Below are 19,130 nucleotides of genomic sequence, written 5' to 3' on the forward strand. Positions count from 1 at the left end.
GAATTAGCCTAATGAAGTGCTGCATATTCACTGCAGCACTTCATTAGTAATCTCCCATAACCCTGATTAACATGCCCCCTTCGAAGTCGGGGCAAGTGTAGACAAGTCCTCTGTGTTTCAATCCCTTTTTTTTTTTAAGTTGCTCTGTAACATCTGGCAACCAAGTACATGTAACAAATATGTCTTCTTTGGTTTGTTAATAAGGTGATCATTTGATTCTTGTGTCCTGGAAGGTAATGGGAAGGCTGTGTACGCATGCTGAAGACTGACAGGTCAGCTCTCAGAGGCTGCAGTTTGTTTTCTCTTTGTTTTCAAGCTCTCTCCTAAGGGACAGTTAAGAGGATGGGATTACCCCACAGGGAGGCATCCCAAGTGTGTCTTTCTGGGTTCTCAAAAGGGGTTTTCTCACTTGTGTGGTGGCAGCTACCTCCAAAGTCCTGGAATCTGGGAAGCTTTTAAACAGAAGCCTACAGAGGCAAGGTATTTTTAAGGGCTCTTGTGGTTCCCCACCTTCTGTATTTGCAGTGTCAGAGTGAGGAACAGCCTAGTGAGGAACAGCCTTCACAGAGACTAACAAATTTATTAGGTTATGAGCTTTCATGAACAAAACTCTCTTCCTCATACATGTTCATCTCCCACTACAATACTTCAGTTCTCTTCAGGCTGATTGTACATCCAAAGCCACTGACTGCACAAGGGAAGTGATCACTTATAAACTGAGTGTCACCAACTAAGTGAGCATCCACCACACAGTTATCAGCAAATAAAAGACCCTTAGTGAGCAAATCTGTTACTTTCCTGCGAGCAACTTCCCTTTGGCGCAGAACTGGATAACTGCTTCTCTGTCAGTCTCATGAAATGCATCCATAAGGAAAGCTAAAGGAAGGATAGAAAAGAGGGCAGTAAATAGCACAGAGATCTGCTTGTCGCCACTAGTGACCAGAAAGGGATCTTGACCTCTTGTCATTTTCTCCCACTCTGCCCATCACCTTGTACCAAAAGGACAGAAATAAAAACTTTGTAGGGAATTTGAAGATGAACAAAATTTCCCAGTTGAATAGTTTCCAGATTGAATAGACTCAATGCCTATCTTATGGAACCATCCTCTTCAAGTCTCAGGGTAGACTTTGGTCTGGAAGGGACACCGTAGACAGGATCTTAACATCTCGTCAATGTCAGGAAAAATGCTGGGAACAAAACTGTGGTTTTCATATGGTGTTCATCAATCTAGGGAAAGCTTTTGAGTCAAAAATCATGAGGGACTCATCTATGGTTCCGCGCTTTCTATTTCTTCCAAAGAGGGAGATTTCAGTGCCTAGTAGATCTGCAGGAGTTGGCATCTGTAAGTATCACATGTTCACAATGGTACTTGATGAGACTTCACTATTAACAAAAACTAAAAGCAGATAACAGGAAGCCTTTTATTTTGGCCCTGACTAAGGATGTGGGATGCTGAGGAGCTGGAAATCCATCTGATCTAAAAATCAGATAGATTACACATAGACCAAACTTGTGCTAAGGAAAAGCAAGTCAGTAGAGACCCTCAGTCTGACTTTCCTCACACTCAGATTTACATTCATGTATGCCAGTCTACTGACTTCAGCAAAGCTGCTCCCCATGTAGATGTGTGTGAGTGGGATAACAACTTTTGGTGAGTCTGCCTCTGCACAACAAATTTTTAAGGATTGCTAATTCCTCCTTTAGTCACAGAGTGAGTTCAAGATGATCTGTACCTGCTGGTAATGGGGGGAAGAGGTAAAACGAAGGAAGTGGCTTCAGCAGATGTTATGGGACATGCTCAGCTGGTGTGAGCATGCTCAGTACAAGCCAAGCAGCAACTCTGTCAGGGAAAGCATGTGACTGTGCATCCCTTCCCACCATGCATCACCTCTGGACAGCTGTTCAGCCTTCCCTGGACCATGCTCCATCTCTCCCCTCATCCCACTCTGTGCTCCTTTAAACACTCTCTGCTCTTGTCTAAGCAGTCACACACCCACGCCTTTTTACCTGGCATCTTCCATGGGCTGGCTGCATCCAGTCCAAGAGTGTCCACATGACATTTTGGAGACTCCCATCCCAGGTCAACCAAATTGGACTGGCAGGGCTTGCACTGGTGCACTACCAGCTGTGTGGGTAGCATTTTGAGGTCGTGGCTTGGGCTAGAGCTCGGTGTTTGAACCTAGGGCTGGGTTAGGGTTAAGAGCACTACTGTGAGTCCCTCTAAACTGGATCCATCGACCTGGGCTGACAGGCTTGTGCCCACATTCCAAAATGCCGTGTAGACATATTCCAAGTGACCCTCCAAGCCTCGGCCCTTCCTGGAAATGTCACCTGCAGGATCCTTCTGCCCCAACCTCTCCTGCCTGGGTCTGTTTCTTCTCTGGCTCTCTCTGGAGACCAGCTGCCTGCTATCTGACCCCTCTGAGAGGCTGTTAAGGAAGCACAGGTGGGTTAGAGATCTTGAAGGGCTCATTACACCCTGTGGCACCCATTACTAAAGTATTTATAAGTTGATACCACTTACAATGTTACCTTAAGCTTTGCCATTTTTTTATGAGAAAGAAACCTCTGACTCTTATGTCAGCAATTCTCAGGTCATTTCCCCATTAGCTGACTCAGACCAACAATGAGCAGAAATAGGGACAGCTAATATCAAACCTCCTGAGGCTGAACGACCTGCCAGCTAACTAGGTTGGAGCTGACTGACTTTCCTGCTGATGTCTCTTGGTGTCATGAATTGTGTGGTTAATGGGAGGCTGTGATGGTTTTGGTCACAGAGATCCCCATTACCTGGCCCATTATAAGGACTCTTTTACATACTTTCATGCTTTATCTAACTCTTAACTCCCCCCACACCCCACCATCCCTCTGCTCTTCTGATTTGCCAACCTTGATAACACTTTTTGGAGCTCTGTGCTTAATATATTGAGTCTGTTCAGGTATGGCTATGGTCTGAAGAAGTGGGTCTGTCCCACGAAAGCTCATCACCCCATAAATTACTTTGTTAGTCTTTAAAGGGCTATGTGACTGCTTTTTTGTTATTATAGATTAGTGCTAGGTGAGAGATTCACCGGCTTCCAGTCCTGTGCTTTCACTTCAGTGCTTTTGCTCAGCCTCTTGCAGGCAGGTCCTCTCCAGAAGCGTGGGGTGACCCAGGCCAAGTTCTCCGGCGCACGTGTGAAGAGCATAGTTATGTGTGGATGAATGTGGGGTCACAGGATGAGGAACAGCTGAGAAAACCTGGAGTCATTTGCTCTTGGCTCTGCCCACAACAAGCTTTTCCATTTGTATTTGTCCTGGACACAATGCGTTTAGCCATAGGTTAGATTGTTGGCTAAAATTCCAGCAAATCCCAGGGACGGTTTTTGAAGAAATACTCACTCCTTCCAGCTTTAAATCTTAAATACACAGAATAGAGAGTAAGAGTAAGAAACAAAGCTGCTGCAGAATGAAGACTAGGGTTTGACCTGCATACAGGCCAAGTTATTGACAACAGAAGTGGTTTGTCCCACTGTGTCATATGGCTGCTGGCACCATGCCCACCCCTTTCTGGGCAGATGGTCCTGTCTAAGGCACCGCTAGCAAACCTGAGTGGCTCCTTACTGTAAACCCTCTGCCCCCAAAATATTCCATGCATTGCCTTACGTGTGCATATGCCAAAGCCCCTACTCCATTAGGCAAATGTGCCTCCAGCCATCGTGCTGCAAGTTATGGCAGGAGAGACAAAGCGGGGGCTGAAAGTAATTTACCTGATGTACAGGTACTGTTGTAGTGCAGCTCTCCCCGAGGGTGACTCAGGGCACGGGTTGGGAGGGTTACAATACAGCAGTACCAAGAAGAAATTTAAGTGAGAGGTGGAGTGTGGAGGACAGGGGGCTCGATCAGCGTCCCGCCCCAGCCAGCCACTTTTCTACCGGCACACCACACCTGAGCACACCAGCTTACTTTCACCTTCAGACAAAGCCTAAAGAGCCATTCTTCACTAGCACAAGGTGGCAAGCCTCTCCTCAGGCCACAGGGTCAACAGTCTATCAGACTGCTGCAGCCTTGGGCTGGCGAGATGATAAGGGAGGAGGGAAGTATCACATCTCTCCAGCTGAGGGTGCCCCATGTTCTTCAAACCAGACTCCTCCCCCACACCCATGGACACACAAGGCTATCATGTTTCCATGAGCTGAGGAAGCAGCACTGGGACCATTCGTGTCAGGAAGGAGATGCCTGCAGAATGGGGCCTAGCTGGCTTCATAGCCAGACACTTAGGATAATGACAAAAATACCAGTTAACTAAGCCAGGAAGGGTATATTTTTTTCATGCTTAGCTGTGTCAGGGCCCAGAGGATATGGACTGTCTTATTCCCAACAGGAGCTCAGCTTTAGTGTGGCTGGATGGAAGCTTAATTGTTGGATTTTCTTTCTATGCCGACGTTTCTTTATGTTAACAAAAAATGAAAATACTGCAGCTATTAACGATAGTGTCTATTATCTGACTGCAACATACTGTGGCTGTGTCGACAGGGAACAGGGCTATTTTGAAATAAGCTATTCTGCAATAGCTTATTTCAAAATAAAGCTGGTGTGTAGACATGGTATTTTGGATTAGGCTCTGTTGTGTGTGGACACAATATTTAAGGATACATTTTGCTTATTTTGGGGCTTCCCTGTAGTGGAGACTTGTTATTTTGGAATAGCTATTTTAGAATAATAACTCCAAAATGAGCTATTCCAGAATAACTCTGAAGTGTAGACATACCCCAAGGCTGCGTCTACACTAGGAAGTTCTTCCAAAATATTTTTCGAATGAAGGAGCTCTTTTGAAATATCCAGTGGAGCAACTACACACAAAAACAACAAGAAGTCCTGTGGCACCTTATAGACTAACAGATATTTGGACCATAAGCTTTCATGGGCAAAAAACCGCTTCATTAGCTGCACGAGTGGGTCCAGAGGAGGATCAAAATGTATAGGCTCATGAAAAGGAGGGAGTCCCAGTCAAGAGGAAGGCCAGTGTTGACAAGATCAGTTCAGTCACGGAGGATGTTGCCTATTATCAGCAGTTAATGTGGAGTTGTGAACATCAAGAGAAGTGTTCTGGTGTGGCTGTGATCTGAAGAAGTGGGTCTGACCCATGAAAGCTCATCACCTAATAAATTATTTTGTTAGTCTTTAAAGTGCTACTGGACTGCTTTTTTGTTTTCAGGTCAATTCAGCCAGGGAGGATGCGATCCATGGTTGACAAAACACCAAAACAAAGCATCTTGCAATTCATTTGCAGATTTGACACCATCAACCAAGGATTGACCAGAGACTGGGAGTGGCTGGCTACAAACAAAAGCAGTTTCTCCTCTCTTGTTGTTCACACCTCCACATTAGCTACTGATAATGGGCCACACCCTCCCTGACTGAACTGACCTTGTCAACTCCCGCCCTCCTCTTGACTGGGACTCTCTAGTTTTCGTGAGCCTATATATGTAGACTCTCCTCTGGACCCCTTATGCCTCTGTGATGGAGTTGGGGGTGGGGGTGCGAGAGTCAGGCTGGATGTGTGTGTGACAGGCAAAGCAGCTCACAGTGGCTAAGGACGACCCCCTGGGGCTGCAACCTAGGCTGGCAGATAACACCTCTGACCTGAACAAAAAGCAGGGAGGAGCTGAGCTGGGTTTTGAATGGGAGGCGGCAGTTGAAGCTGGGGAGAGAGGGAAGGCAGCTAGCCTGTGCTGAGGGGATGCTAGACCCCAGATGGGGCACCCCTCAGGCTCTTCTTCCCAAGATGGATTGGAATGACTGCCTCTGCCGGCTGTACTGACACCTCTGTACTGAGCTGTGCCTCTGTTGCCTAATAAATTTCCCATTCTACCTGCTGAGTGAGAGTCACTCCTGCCTGCAGATGGGGTGCAGTGCTTGGGGACCCCTGAACCCCATTACAGCATCTGACGAAGCAGGTCTTTGCCCACGAACGCTTATGCTCCAAAATATCTGTTAGTCTATAAGGTGCCACAGACTTGCTGTTTTTGAAGATACAGCCTAACTCGGCTACCCCTCTGATCCTACACACAGAAAGCGTTCTTTCGAAATTAAATCAAAAGAATAGGGTGCTTCTTTTGAAAGCGCTCTTCCACTGCTGTTTCAGGGCGAGTGCCTTCTTTTGAAATAAAATGTCTGTAATAATCAGCAGGCCCATTTTTTCCAAAGAGCAGTCCTCATTGGGCCGGATTTTTCGATCCCCGGCCTGTCCTTTTGAAAGAGTAACGGCTGTGTGGATGCTGTCTTTCGAAAGAGCACATCACTCTTTTGATCCACTTTTCTGTGTGTGGACACACTCTTTTGAAGAAGTTCTTTCAGATGAGATCTTCCGGAAGGGCGTCTTTCGAAAGGTCGCTGTAGTGCAGCCGTAGCCCAAAAGACTATGGCAAAAGCAAAACAGATGGGAAAGACTTCAAATCATTTAGGCCTCAGACCCAGACTAACAGAAATGTTTTCATTGCTTGAACGTATGTCAGTAGACATGAAGAAGTCTCCCGCCATTTAAATCATCTCCGGAGACGTTTGCAAACCTGGATGTCAGAAACAGAGAGAGTCAAGTCACTCCATTACTTGGCAAGTCCAGTGCACACAAGGGCTCTTTTGCTGACTCAGAGCTCAGCTGAGGTTCTTCGGCTTCTGCAAATTAATGTGCAGCATATGGAAATGATTGAGTCTGACTGTGAAAGCTAGAGGACTGGCAGCAACATCACCGAACAGTGCTGGGTGCAGAAATGGCCCTGGGCAGCAGAGCCAAACTCAGTTAATTTTGTTGACACTTTATTGTTTGTTTTATTCAGAAAAATCCCCTTTTTTGTTTGTTTTGTTCAGGAAAAAAAAACCTCATTTTTTCCTGGGGAAAAAAAACAAACCAACCTTGCAGCCACGCTGTAAAGCTTGTTATTTTGGAATAACGGAGCATTTAATTCAAAGGAGTAACTTCACCAAATCATTCACCAATTTTCTCCACCCCATTTCAATTTCCAAATTGACTCAATAACAGAGAGGAAGCCGTGCTAGTCTCTACACTATCAAAACAAAAAGCTGTCAAGTAGCACTTTAAAGACTAGCAAAATAGTTTATTAGGTGAGCTTTTGTGGGGACAGACCCACTTCTTCACCCACGAAAGCTCACCTAATAAACTATTTTGCTCGTCTTTAAAGTGCTACTTGACTGCTTTTTGTTTCAAATTGACACGGTGTGTACTAAGCAGAGGTGATTAGAACTTAATTGGCCACCAGGGAGGCATCTCACTGTTGCTCTTATTTTGAAATTGGGCTCTCTGGGGTGAACGCTCCATTTCAAAATGCTCTTGCAGCGTGAATGCTCTTTCCAGAACTAACTTATTTCAAGGTTAGAAGCTCAAAATAAGTTATTTCTGTAAGAATCCGTCACTGTGGACACACCTGCAGTTTAACTGTATCAGATTCTGATGCCGTTGAATAGGCAAAACTCCCCGTGGTGCAACCCAGGGGAGGGGTTTACCAACGGCAGTGGGCAGCAAGAGTCTTCAGGTCTGCATCACCCCCACTGCTCTACATCTGGTATGATCATTTACCCCTGTGCTAAGTGAACTGTAAACTACCACCAACAGCTAAAGAAGACATCCTTTGGAGTCACAGGCCCCAATCCGCAGCCGTTGGTTATCAGTCTATGACATGGTTTCATTGCCACCCAAAACTGCTTTAATAGAGACATGGTGATTTACATGAGAGGGAGGCATGGCCTGGTATGGGATAGCTCGGTGACTTGAGCATTGGGCTCCTAAACCCAGGGTTGACAGCTCCCCATTAGACGCTGACAATGGCTCACATCCCCCTGTCTGATCTGACACGTTTTTTCCTCTTTTGATAAGTACTGTTGATACTGGGCCATTTCCACCTTGCTGAATAGACCTTGTCAGCTCTGGCCCTCCCTCTCACTGGGACCCCCACTCTGTAAATACCCCTCTGAAACCACCCCCCCAATCATGCATCTGATGAAGCTGATCTTTGCCCACGAAAGCTTATGCTCCAAAATATATGTTGGTCTATAAGGTGCCACAAGACTTTTTGTTGTTCTCGAAGCTACAGACTAACACGGCCACCTGTCTGATACTTAAACCCAGCGTTGTGAGCACAAGCCTTGAGAAGGCCATTTAGGGGTCTGGGGCAAATAAGTTTTTAAAAAAAACTGTCAGGGCTTGTGCTTGGTCCTGCCAAGCTGGCAGGGGACTGGACCCAAAGACCTCCTGAGGTCCCTTCCAGCTCTATGAGGCACATGTGTGTGTCTCTCTTTATACAGCTGTAAGTGACCCAGCAAGTTCATGGAGCATTAAGCCTTTGCTTTGTTTCTACAGAAAACAAATAGACTAGGGTAGTACATACTTTGTTGTTAATGACAGCATCCAGCTCTATAGAGGCCTCATTCGTTCAGAAGGAAGACAGCACCAGGCCCACTGACAGTGGGGACAAAGGGGACAACTGCCCCAGGATCTTGGGATTCAGAAGGGCCTGGGCTCCCGGCCACCACCGCTGCTACTGCAGCAGCAGCCCCGGGCCCTTTAAATTGACACAGGAGCCCCAGGTGGCACACTCTGTGTGGCACTAAGAGCAGGCTGGGGAGAGGGGTGTGACTCGGTGTTGTGAATGAATGCTTGTAAAGGGTTAAACCCAGGGGCTATATCTGGATTGCTGAGATTTGTTGGTGGAAAATATGCAAATTGCACAAAGCGTTTGTTATCTCCTGCTGACAGTTCTGTCAGGAGAGGTTTGCCCCGCATTTGCATCCACATGGGGCCAAATGTGGGAAAAATCACCTCTGCTGACAATTCCCTTCTTCCTCATGGAAGGAGAATTACTGAGATGTTGGCAGAGGGCTCCCAGGGAGGCAGCCTTCTGTCGGGAGACGCCCCCCCCAGGCTCCCAACAGAAGCCTGCAATCAAGACACAGACAGAGAGAGGGTTCTCTCTTGGCAAGCAGCCAGGTAAGCCAATAGGAAGAGAGAGGGAGATTGTTGAATTGAAGCAGTTACCTGCTGAGAGTCTTTCTTTTGTGTGGCCGGACAGCGTGGCCAGAGGAGGAAGAGACAGAAATGGTTTAAGCCTGAGCCAGGGTTGGAGGATTCTGTAAATATTCAGACCTGAAAAGAAATCTGGGCATACAGATATGTAAGCATTCTTTCAAAAGTAAACAGAAAGAACATGGCACTCCTTTTGAAATCGCTCTTCTCTTCCCATGTCAGGAAGCACACCCCTTTTGAAAGCTTCTTTGGAAAGAAGATGTGTGTAGATGCTCCATAGGGTCCTTTTTTTCCGAAAGAGCACTCCTTATGGCACCTGATTTTTTGATCCCTAGCCCATTCTTTCAAAAGTATGGGGGTTATGTGGACGCCTGCTTTTGAAAGAGCAGATCACTCTTTTGATCCGCTTTTTTCTGTGTGGATGCACTCTTTCGAAAGACGTTCTTTTGGAAGAGATCTTCCAGAAGGGCTTCTTCCGAAAGATCTCTGTAGTGTAGATGTAGCCAAAATGTTTAGTCAGGCCCAATCAGATTATTTTTTTATTTTTGAGTTTGGTGCGGGACTTCTCAGGCTGGCTGATGTATTCCTATGTACACGGTAACTTTTAAACTGGGTCCCAGGGAAGTAATTCTCTGTGGTTTAACCTACATTTTTTTTTAGCTGCTCTAACACCTAGCAACCAAGCACACTTTATCATGCATATCTTTTTGTTTGTTAATATATCACATTTCAAGACAATGATTTGATTCCTGTGTCCTAGAGAAGGGTCTGTGTGTAAGTACACCTAAGACTGAAAGAAAAAGCAGTCAAGTAGCACTTTAAAGACTAGCAAAGTAATTTATTAGGTGAGCTTTCGTGGGACAGACCCACTTCTTCAGACCATAGCCAGACCAGAACAGACTCTGTTCTGGTCTGGCTATGGTCTGAAGAAGTGGGTCTGTCCCACGAAAGCTCACCTAATAAATTACTTTGCTAGTCTTTAAAGTGCTACTTGACTGCTTTTTGTTTTGATAGTGTATAGACTAGCACGGCTCCCTCTCTGTTACTAAGACGGAAAGGTGAGCTATCCAATTGCCATTTAATTTCTGCCTCTTTGTTTCCAAGCTCTCTCCTATGGGAGGAATAAATGCTTGGAGTTACTCACAAGGAGACATCCCAAGTGTGTCTTTCTGGATTCTAAAGATGGGTTTCTCACTTTGGTGGTGGCAGCCACTGCTCAGGCTCAGGGAATCTGTGACCTTCGGAAGCTTCCAAGCAGAAGCCTATTGAAGGGTGTGTCTCCTTTGCACCATCACAGTTGTTAGCTCCTCGTTCTGTCTGTTGAAACTTGGTCCAATGCATTAGTGCTTCTCTTCCATGGGCGAGCGTTCACTCTCCCATCCAGTTAGATGGAAAAGGAAAACAAGGAAAGAAGGGGACCAAATTTAGCCATATGATACCCAGAAAAATGACCAGCTTTGTGCCAAAAGTGATGGAATAGTCACTAGATGGTGCTGTTTGCTGTAGTATGTTTGCTGCCATGCTTGTAGTGAAAGAGGCGTTGAGACTCATGCAGTGTTTTTCTTTCATAACTGATGCAGCGAGCCCAGAGGTGCCCCAGCTATGAACTACCAAGCCTAGAGGTACCGGGGCTTAGCAGCAACCCTGGCAAAATTAAGCACTGGTTTGCTGCTAGAGATTGGCTGATCTTGGAGTGTGAATCCCGGGCTTCAGCAGGTGAGGGGAGAAGGGATGCTTCCCCCTAAAACTGCACTCATCAGAGAACAGAGCAACGAACTAGTCTACCCTGAGGGCTCTACTATTTAACAAGCCTTTTAGCAGTGAGGTAGGAGTGTCATTTTACAATCAGCTGGTCAATTTCAGCATCAAATAAGTTCCTCTAAGAAGCGTTGCCTTGCTGTGTGGGCTCCGATAGCATGCGGTGGCAAGAGGCGTCCCATGTGTTTGTATCATAAGCAATCTGGCAGGTGGAGATTGAAGGGGTGCACCATCTCCTGTGGCTCGCTAACCCCATCCCACTTCTCTAGTCCTTCTCCCTTAGGAAACACTTTCTCCTACACTACAGACCAGATCCTGGCCCTGGTTCCATCCATTCTACAGATCCAGAACTGCCCAGATATCCAGAAATAGCTCTGGTGTAGGCACAACCTGCCCTGTGCTACCTACTCCCCATTTCAGGTGGAAGAATCCAGTTGGGAGTAAGCCCTAGCAGCTGCCCACATAATTCAGAGCAGCCAACAAGGCTGCCCTGAATTATGCAGGGACTGTTTTAGCCCCTGGACATCTGCAGGTTCAAGGGAACAGAGAGATTACTGACTTTCTCCCTCTCCTGGCTCTTGCACTGAGGCCAGGTCAGCCAGACCTAGGAATCAGGCCCTCCATATTTGTTACTTGTTATTAATATGACAGTAGTGCCCAGAGACCTCAGGCAGGAGTGGAAAGAGGCAATATTCTACACGCTGTACAAATAAATTCATGACAGGATGTGCCCGACACAGCTTACAACCTAGAAGACAAGCCAGATGAAAAGCAGACAGGGAGAAGGGACAGAGCAACAAAAGGAACAAGTTGCTTAGCACAGAATGCAGGGATAGTAGGAATTCGTTGTGCTGGCACATAGAGGTCCCATTCACTGGCAAAATCAAGATCATTTAGTGGCTGTTAGGTGTTCTCAGTTTGACTTCTAGTGGCTAGGTGTAGCCGTCCTTACTCATATACGCATGAAACCAGAAGATTTGGGGCCTCACTGGGTCTTAACGTCCACCCACCTGCCTCTTCCTATCCCTGTTCTGTGGCTCTGCTTCCTCTGGAGAGGATCTAACAAAACAAAGCAGCAGCAATGTAGCACTTTAAAGACTAACAAACGATTTATTCAGTGATGAGCTTTCGTGGGACAGACCCACTTCTTCAGATCAATTTCATTTCCAATAGAGACTGACATATAAGTACAGGGGGCCAAAAAGAAAAAAAAATTGCAATAAAAACTGACACATCAAATAGGATTGAAGGAAGTGTTGAGAGGTGGGCAGATGTTAATTGTCCTGTCTGAGATAATTACGAGCATCAAAGGAAGGGAAGCAGTCCTTGTAATGTGTGAGGTAGTTGAGGTCTCTGTTCATACCACGTGTTAATGTGTCGAATTTAAATATGTACTCTAACTCACAAATCTCTCGCTCTAATCTGTTGCTAAATTCTCTGTGTTGCAGGACACAAATTCTCAGGTCTTTCACAGAAAGGCCCACTCCATTGAAGTGTTCACTGAGAGGCTTATGTGTATTGAGTTTCTTGATGTCTGCTCTGGGTCCATTCATTCTTTGGCGAAGTTTTTGCCCTGTCTGTCCAATGTACACAGTGGCAGGGCATTGCTGGCACATAATGGCATATATAATGTTGCTGGAAGTGCACGAGAATGTGCCTTTGATCTTGTAACTAACATGGTTAGGTCCAGTGATGGTATCTCCAGAATAAATATTTGCACAAAGTTAGCAGCGGGGTTGGGGGGGGAGGTTGTTGCACCTAGTTAACTTAAAAGTGTACCTGTGAAAGAGCCATTCAAGTGGTAATCACAGGCATTTGCCAACCCCCTCCCCTCCCCGTCCGTTTTTGAATTAACTGCGTTAGTCAACAAAACCTTAGTTTAAAATTTGTGTTAAAATATTTCATTAGTGTGTTGCTGAAGATTACAAAATCCCATCTCTAAAAAATCATTATTCCTTCCCCCACTGCTGTCTGTCAGAGGCACCAATTTAACAGCTCCGTGTAGGGCCCCATAAATCCTAAAGATGGCCAGGGCTAGATGTCCTATCACCCAAAACCCAGCAACATAGCCAGCACCTCCCTGGCCACAGAAATTAAACTCCCTCCTCTCAGGTCCAGATGATGGCTACTGGGGCCGAGGAAGCTCACAGCATTACTGAACAAGAAGTCTTGTGGCACCTTATAGATTAACATATTTTGGACTATCAGCTTTCGTGGGCAAAGACCCACCTCATCAGTTGCATCTGATGAAGCAGGTCTTCGCCCATGGAAGCTGATGCTCCATATCTGTTAGTCTATAAAGTGCCACAAGACTTCTTGTTGTTCTCCAAGCTACAGACTAACACAGCCACCTCTCTGATACTTGACAGCATTACTGCTGTCCCTGCTCTTGTATAGCTTCACAGACACCAGGTCCGAGGGCCGCCTGGGCACAAGCCATCTCTAGTTCTTCATTAGCTAAATATAATGCTAAAAAAGGAACCACTCTTTGCTGTTCAGAGCTGGAATTTTCTGGAGACTCTATTTGACTTGTGTAATTTACAGCTCTGGCCCAATTCATATTTTATAGAAACTCTTCTAGCTTGTGTTTTGTTTTGTTCTTGGCAGGACAGACGGGTAAAGAAATTGAAAACAGATTATTGGGGAGAAAACAACTTCAATTTTTAGACAACCATCTCTTGTGCAGCTGGCTGCATTCCTGACCATTCCCCAGCTGTGACACAGCTTTGGGCTTTCATAAGCTCTCCTTTGCCAGTGGCCACGGGGAGGTTCCACTTCAAGAAAGAGTAAATAGCTGAGAACGATGCCCATCTGACAGAGAGAATTTTAGTAGCAACCCGTCACAGAAGGTGAATTGCAAAGTCTCCCACAAATGCATGCATGGGAACTGGACGTGAAGTTTGCCCGGGTAATCAGTTTTGTTTGGGCTAAGAACCAGATTTGAACCCAGGACTTTCAGAGCTAAAAGCATGAGCCTCTTCCACTTACAAAAATAGACTAAGAAACTATCTAGGCCACATTCAGAGATGACTGTGGCCCCGGTAGGTGTAGCCATGATCTGAAGAAGTGGGTCTGCCCCATGAAAGCTGATCACCTCATACATTATTTTGTTAGTCTTTAAAGTGCTATATGACTGCTGGTTTGTTTTGTGAGGATACAGACTAAGATGGCCATCTCTCTGTGGCTTCAATCTAGGTAGCACAGCTAAAAATAGCAGCGAAAACAGCTGTGTAGACTTCAGTGCAGGCTAGCAAGGTTCAAAGGTATTAGAGGTATTATTTTAGCTTTGGTCGCTCAATTAAATCTAGCACCGCGTGTCTGTCCAAGCTGCAGACACATCACCTGCAGTGCAGACTTACCTAAGTCCTGCTTAAGACTCACACCTCTTGCATGTGCCAGTGACTAGAGCAGCAGTTCTCAAACTTTTAGGCTCATGGGCCCATCCCGCTCAAGGCAAAGCATTCCACAGAGGACCAGGCTGCTGCCCATCATGATGGGATGCATTTGCTTACCTCTAAATACCTTAAATACTAAATTATTAATATGAAACTGGAGCATAAAAATGTAGCTATGCAGCTGTAACAAAGAGAAGGGACGCAGGGCTGGAAAGCCGAGACAGGCTCCCTGCTGTGGGGTGAGCATGTGTGTGCGTGTCCTGAGCCCACAGCCCACCTGCAAGACGGTCATGAACCACTAGTCGTCCACGGACCACCCTTTGAGAACCACTACACTAGAGGAAAACAGAGACCTGCACAATTCAGTGCTTATCTGCTTATTCAACCAAGGAACAGGAAACAATCCCCAGCATGTTGAATAGTAACAGAGAGTAAGCCGTGCTAGTCTATACACTATAGAGACTTTAACAATCTACACCCCACCATCAACTTATACCTCGATTACAACATGCAAGAGATACATTTCCTGGACATTACAGTACTAATCAAGGATGACCTGATCAGTACCACACTGTACCGAAAACCTACTGATCGCTATACTTATCTACACCCTTCTAGTTTCCATCCTGCACACGTGACTAGATCCATTGTTTACAGTCAAGCTCTTAGGTACAATCGCATTTGCTTTGATCCAACTGACAGAGACCAAAAACTACAAGAACTTTACCAAATATTCATAAACCTGAATTACCCACCAGGAGAAGTAAAAAAACAAATCAACAGGGCCAGACGCATACCCAGAAACCAGCTACTCCAAGATCAGCCCAAAAAAGCCAAGAACAGAACACACTGGTCATCACCTACAGCCCCCAACTCAGCCCACTGCAACGAATTATTAAAGACCTACAACCTATTCTTAATCAGGATGCTACACTCCAGAAGGCCCTGGGTGACATGCCTGTTCTCTCCTACAGACAACCTCCCAACCTCATGAGCATCCTTACTAACAGCCACAGTCTATACCCCAGGAACACCAGTCCTGGAACCTTTCCCTGCAACAAAGCCTGCTGCCAGCTTTGTCCACATATCTTCTCTGGAAATACTATCACTGGACCTAACCAGGTTACTCACAGAATCACGGGCACTTTCTCATGCTCCTCTACTAACATCATATATGCCATCATGTGCCAACAATGCCCAGATGCTTTGTATATTGTACAGACTTCTAACTCCCTTAGACAAAGGGTCAACGGGCACAAAACAGACATCAAAACACTCCAGACCCACAAACCAGTTAGTCAACATTTTAATGGAATGGGCCATTCTGTCAATGACCTCAAGGTATGTGTGTTACTGAAAAGAAATTATCGCTCCTTTGTAGAAAGGGAAGTGGACGAATTGACATTTATATTCAAATTCGGAACATTAACACATGGGTTAAATCGTGATGTGAACTTTCTGAGTCACTATAGGGGCTCGTCTGCATACTTGGCTCAATCTAATTCTTGACCTTTCCCCGCCCCATCCCTCCACTCTCTGATTTGCTCACCTTGATTATCTTTTTCTGATTTGTCCTCCTTGCTTACTGTTTGTGGTTCTCTGTGCCTTAAATATTGAGTCTGTTCTGGTCTGGCTATGGTCTGAAGAAGTGGGTCTGTCCCACGAAAGCTCACCTAATAAACTATTTTGCTAGTCTTTAAAGTGCTACTTGACTGCTTTTTGAAACAATCCCCAGTGATTTAGCTGACCAGACTCAGTTGAGCAGTGCTGCCTGAATGTCTGTTGTTCATTGTCATTGATCGGTCTCTAGAGTTAAAAATATGAGACGATCTGAATCTAATCAATTCTGATGATACATACAGTTGGAGAACACCATGCTCCACTTACTGTTCCACAAGCAGAAACCAGAGCAATTATTCATTGTAGTATATTCTCTTGACTCAATGTGGGTGTACAGGTTGAACCTCTCTCAGCTGGTACCCTTGGGACCTGACCAGTGCAGGATGAAATGTGGCGATATACATATCTCATAGAACTGCAAGGGACCTTGTGAGGTCATTGAGTCCAATCCCCTGTCCTTACAGCAGGACCTCTCCCTGACATTGTTTTTTCTTTTTTTCAATCTAACCTGCCCTGGAAGCTGGAAAGGCCTCCTCAAGGATTTACCTCACAACCCTGGATTTACAAGCCCGGTGCTCTAACCACTGAGTTATCCCTCCCTCACCCCCACGTCCCTGATGGGAGGACAATATTGTCTAGCACAGGCGTGTCCAACCCGCAGCCCGCGGGCCGCATGCGACCCTAGACAGCTAGTAATGCGGCCCCACAAGATCGTAAACTTTTAACATTATTATGTGATTTATATACATTAACTATATTATATATTTTATATGCGGCCCAAGACAATTCCTCTTCACTCAATGAGGCCCAGGCAAGCCAAAAGGTTGGACACCCATGGTCTAGCACATTACCAACATTTCCACTGCTTACAGGGCTCTTAGAAGACATATAGAGGTAAATTAGAGCTAAATAACAGCACAGAACACTGAAAGCCAGGATTGGGGGCCGTAAACAACTTTACGGGACCACAGGAAACTTGGCCACACCCATGATAAGTGGTTGTCCAGCTAACTAAAATCATATTGGATTACACATGTTGCCAGACAAGGAAGTTCCGGATTAGGGAGGTTCAACCTGTACCTCCATTTGATTCTCCTTCTTGACCACCCTGTTGGAAAAAGAAAGGTTGGCACAGGTTATGCTAATTAGGTCTAATGCTCTTTCTCAGTGACTATTTGCTTCTTCAGATTCAGTTTGCATGAGGGATGGAAGAGGCTGGCTTGAGTTACCATTCACGTATTTCTCGAAAGTGAGTGACTCAGGGACTGGAAGCCTTGTGGAGTCAGCAGTGGGACAGATCCTTTGGGGGAAGGATCGTAAAAGAGTTCTGCTGGGATGTTGCCAGGTGAGGATCTGACTTCAAATTCAGATACAGCTAGAGATCTCTTTAATACTGTCACAGACAGACACTTTTGGAATTAGGTAATATGCAAAGACTTCACTTCCTGCATACAGAAATGCTCCTGATGCTGATATGGTCCACTTATTTTTGGATGTGATATATGACATAAAAGGCAGTTTTCTTCATCAAACTGCAGCCAAACCAACGACAGGTGCTGCAGTGTTCCACCTGTATTGGTAAGTAGTAAGGACATCTCAGAACAGCTGGTCATAGGAAGTAAATTTGGACGGAGTGGTCATGTATAGGTTACAGCCTCATTGCATGGAAGGCTCATCAAAACAAGACCAACTCTGATTTTTTATTTCAAAAAAGGCAGACCTTGAGAAATTATGGGATATAAAGAGGGCAATGACTTAACACATGGAGAACACGTGGAATTTCTTTAAATTAATTACACAAAAACTAAGCAAGAGGAAAACTTGTAAAGGGAAGCTTCCAACCTAGTTGGTTGAACCACTCCAAAAGGCTATTAGGACTAAGCAGAGAGCCTCTGGGGAATGGAAAAGAAAAACTACATCATGCAGAGAGAGCTACATCATGGAGGTTAGAAAATGAAGAAATACACTGAGAATTCTAAAAGCCAAGGAAATTCAAATGAGAGGTTTCTTAGTTATATAAATAAAAAGAGAATAAGGAAGGATGAGGTTGGGCAGCTATGCAGTGTGATGGGAGAGAGATTAAACACAACCAAGGTATGGCCCCAAACCTAAATGAGTGCTTTGCCTCAGTTTTCAATTAGGATGATAATATGGAATGAACATGTGCAGGAAGACTGTGTGGCTGAAGGAAATGAATGTCTAACTAGGGAAATGACCACATCTGAGGTAAAAGACAAACTGAAAGAACTTAACCCTCAAATCAGGGGATGAGGGGACCCAAAAGATTCCATCCCCGAGTAATGAAAGAAGTGGAACATGATATCACTAGTTTAGTAGCAAAGACGTCTAATAAACATGTTTTTTTTTTTCAGGAATAGTATATGATTGGAGATTAGTGAAGGTCATAACATACATTTAAGAAGGGGGCGGGAGGGTGAAAGTGATTCAGAGGGGTGAAATATCAGAGGGGTGGTCATGTTAGTCTATATCCACAAAAACATGACAGATCTCTTAGTCTGACCTCAGCAATATACAAGGCTTTAGAACAAATTGTGAGGGAAACACTCATCAACTTAACGGAGTAAATGGTAAAGGAGATGCAATGCACCAACGTTTACAAACATAGTTCTTGCCAAATGAACCTGATTTCCTTGTTTGATTTTCATTTTTATTTTTTTAAGATAAGGGAAGTCCAATAAATCTAATACACGTGGAGTTCAGTAAAACATGCAAACTTCCACTTGGGAAATTATTAGTTACATTAGTGAAGATGGGAATCAGTGTGAGAATTATCAAGTGGGTAAGGAACGGACTAAAATGGAGAAGCAGTAGGTTGTGCTGAACGGTGGATTACTGAACTGGAGGGGGTTAATAGGAGATTTCCTCACAGGTGGAACTTGGGACCAATCTTACTCCATATTTTTCTTTAAGACAAATTTGAGAGATTGCAGACAGAGATTGACTTATTTAGTCAAACAAGAGGGCAGCTAAGAGGGACTATGGCAGAACATGTAGATGTGTGCTAATGAAATTTGCTGATGACACAAAGTCGGGAAGCGTAGTCAACACAGAGGAGGATCAGAATGTGAGACAGGAGCACCTGCATAACCCTGAAGACTAGTGTGAGAGAAATAGGATGAAATTGCACAATAGAAAGTGCAAGGTCATGTACTTAGGGTCTAATAATGAGAATTTTCTACTACAGAGGAGGAGAGAGACCTGGGTGTGGGGGAGCCACCAATGTGATGTGAAAAAGGCAAATGCAGTCTTTGGATGTATCAGGTGAGGCACTTTCAGCTGAGAGCGAGAAGTATTAATGATGTTGTTCCAGGCACTGG

Source organism: Carettochelys insculpta, chromosome 17 (genome assembly GCF_033958435.1).
Source record: "Carettochelys insculpta isolate YL-2023 chromosome 17, ASM3395843v1, whole genome shotgun sequence".
Taxonomy (NCBI): domain Eukaryota; kingdom Metazoa; phylum Chordata; order Testudines; family Carettochelyidae; genus Carettochelys; species Carettochelys insculpta.